Source organism: Marmota monax, unplaced genomic scaffold (genome assembly GCF_021218885.2).
Source record: "Marmota monax isolate L192 unplaced genomic scaffold, Marmota_monax_Labrador192_F-V1.1 WCK01_AAM20220418_F8-fsc00125, whole genome shotgun sequence".
Taxonomy (NCBI): domain Eukaryota; kingdom Metazoa; phylum Chordata; class Mammalia; order Rodentia; family Sciuridae; genus Marmota; species Marmota monax.
Genome location: NW_026695235.1, coordinates 3,464,068 through 3,467,370, shown reverse-complemented (window position 1 = coordinate 3,467,370; position 3,303 = coordinate 3,464,068).

Genomic DNA, 3,303 nt, shown 5'->3' with positions numbered 1-3,303 from the left:
CCCCGCTCCGCCCCCACGGCCGCTGGCCGACGGGCCCCGCCCCGCCCCGGCGCGGGACTTTCCCCCGTGTTCCCGGGAAAGCCGCGGCGGGTGGCCCTGCACCGTCCACGGCGGCAGCGCCCCGCGCATCCGGGAGCTCGGGACCGAGGCCGCCTTCCCAGCGCGGAGCGGGCCAGCCTCGGCCTGGCCCAGAGCAGAGTGGAGAGGGGAGCCCGCCGGGCGCCCACCTTCGGGGGGCTTGTGATCCTTCTGGAAAGACCCCTCGAAACCCAGAGCTGGGAAGGGGCTTGGCTGGTCATTCGAGCCCCCATTCCCGTTTGTCTGCCGCTGCTCTGGTGCCTGGCGAGCACGATTTTGAGGATTCGTCCCTGTAGTTTGAACTTTTATTATATTTAAGGCCTCAAAAGTACATATTGAGCTTTTTAAATTTTTTAAAAAAAATTTTTAGTTGTAGACAAACGCAATACCTTTATTTTATTAATATTTGTGTGGTGCTGAGGATTGGACCCAGTGCCTCACACGTGCCAGGCAAGTGCTCTGCCCCTGAGCCATAGCCCCAGCTCCCATATTGAGCTTTTAAGGCTTTTGTTGAAAAGGGTTTTAGGAATTTAAGGGTATAGTAGTCAGAAAGGGCCACTTTAACGGAAGGAGCAAGGAGCGGGGCTTGGTGGATACTGGGCAAGAGCAACGGGAACTTCCCGCATTTCTTAATAGTCTGTGGGTTTGACCCTGAGTCATGCCGTGGTGTATGAGGAAGTAACCCCTGGAGCTAGCTGGCCAGGGCCAGGCCTGTCTCCGAGCAGGAGTCTGAGCCTGCTCGGTTGCCATTGCCAGGCCTGCTGGGAAATCTTTGAGGCCAGTGACCTTCTCCCAAGACCTACCTTAAATCCAGCTCAGCAGGGAAGCACCAGGCAGAGGGGCCAAGGAGGGGATGGGTGGAGGGAGACCAAAAATTAAAGAAGGACACCTTGGTGGATGTGACTCAGTGGTAGAGCACTTGCCTACAGAATGTGAGGCCAGAGCAGTGGAAAAGTAAAGAATGAATGAATGAATAAATAAATAAATAAATAGGTCATCAATGTCCAGCTCAGCAGGTTGGCAGGTAGTGTTGGGCAATATAGATCATTACTTTAGGACTTCCTGCCTTTTTAAAAACTTTCCTGTTTGTAGAGCTCTTTTGAAGCCAGGCCAATGTGTGGTGAAATATCTAGCAAGTCTTTGAATTATGTTTTGAGTATTTCAAGATACAGAGGTGTATTTACATGTTAAGTTAAAACAGCAGGACAAGAGTTGGAATTCTTTCCAACAGGAGGCACTGAAGATGACTAGTCAACTGGCTAGGTGCCTGCAGTCTGTAAACTCAGCCACTTGGAGGCTGAGGCAGGAGGATGGCAGACTTGAGGCAACTTAGCCAGATCCTGTCTCAAAGCAAGAAATAAAAAAGGACTGGGAGGTAGCTCAGTGGTAGAGTGTCCCTGGGTTCAGTCCCCACTACCCCCGCTCCCACAAGAAGACCAAAATAAGGCTATGACATAGGTGGTAGGGTTATGAATAATAAGTTTCCTTTTAAAGAAACTTTTCTTTTTTCCCTCCCACTGGGTATATTTTACTTTTATGGGGGGCAGGGGGATGTTTAAGAAAAGGAGTGTGCATCAGCCTCAGCTGAGGCTAGGAAGGGTCTAGGATCAGCTTTGAGGTTGATTTTCAGGAGCAGCCACACTGAGCCTGTGGTCTTGACCCAGGATAGGAAAGTCCTGGAAGCATTTATTTTTTTCCCCAGCTGGAGAACCTCTTTCCAGAACTCTTTGCTACTAAAACTTGGGGGATTTACATTTTCCTTAGAGAAGTCCTTGGCACAGTGCTAAAAGGAGCTCCTTGGATGGAATCCTTCTGACCCCTCAAGCACACAATATCCCAATGCAGGTGGTTAGCTCCCTGCCCTAAGGCAGATTGCATGGCAAGGCCAACAACACTTGGTGGTTGGCATTCCACTTTCCTGGTCCTTGGGGCAGGAGGACTCTTGAAGTCACCCATAGCTAACTCTTTTTTTTGGTACCGGAATGGATTGAACTTAGGGACACTTGACCACTGAGAGCAGTGGTCCACTTTATGCTCTGAATATAACCCTTGCTGCTCTGCCACTGCAACTTATTTTTTTAAATTAACATGTTTCTTTCTCTTCCTCTCTTCCTGCTCCTCCCTAATCTCTCCTCCTCCCTAATCTCAGGGGAAACAGGATTACCTTTCTTCCCCAACCTAGGCAGAATTATCTGTGAGATGTGGAAAGTGCCAAACCCCAAATAGTGTGGCCTGAGAAGAAGGAGTGAGGAAGAAGGCAACATATTGATAACGCTGATCCTTTCCCAGTACATTCTTTCCCAGTGACGAGACAATCCCTGGGGAGGAGATGGCCATCAAATCTAGAAGGACAGTCTCTGGGAGGACCCAAAGCATTGATCCTTCTCCAAATAAATCCTTTCCCAATGACAATGCAATAGGATTGTGGAGGGGAAGAGATAAATACTGAATGTTAACCCCATACCCTCCATTCTTCTCCAAGTCAAAATGTTGCCCAGTAAAAACAAATCTTTTTCCTGAGTGCCCAAACTGACATGCTCTGTCAATAATTAAGTCACCTCTCAGTGTAAGCTATATAAGCACAGATTCCCCCTTTGGCCAGTGGCTCATTTTCCACCAGGAAATTTGGTCCATCAGAGGCATGACTTCATCACTGAATAAAGGCCGTGCTGATCCGTGAGGTTTGCATCCCTGGCTCCATCTTTTGTGCTAACATTATCTGTCCCTAAGTACATACCCACCATAGGAAGGAAGTAATCCAGACTTTGGGAATGGTACCAGAAGATCTCAGAAATGATCCCCAAATTAACAAGTGAATTACAACTTCAGACAGAGAACACAGTGGCCTTTAAGTCATCTCTTTAAAAGCTCCCCATTTCCGCTGACGAGCAGAATCACAGTCTTTGGGACAGGAGTCCCTGTGCTTCTCCTTTGCTAGAAAAGCAATAAACCTTCTTTTTCCTTTTTCTCAAAACTGTGTCCTGGTTATTGGATTGGCATCGGTGACAAGGACCGAGGTTTCAGCAACAGGTGCAGCCATATTCCTTAATATTTGGGCCTGGTGGGAGGCCTTGCAAAGGCTTGCAATGTGGCTCCTCTGCTGGCATGCTGGATGGCAGGACTACAGCTCCTACCACATCTTCTGCCCCAGCCTCCCTCTCTCCTGGGTCAGGTTCCCCTTCAGTTTAGCTCCATGACAAGAGGGCATCAGCTTTCCCCTTTCTC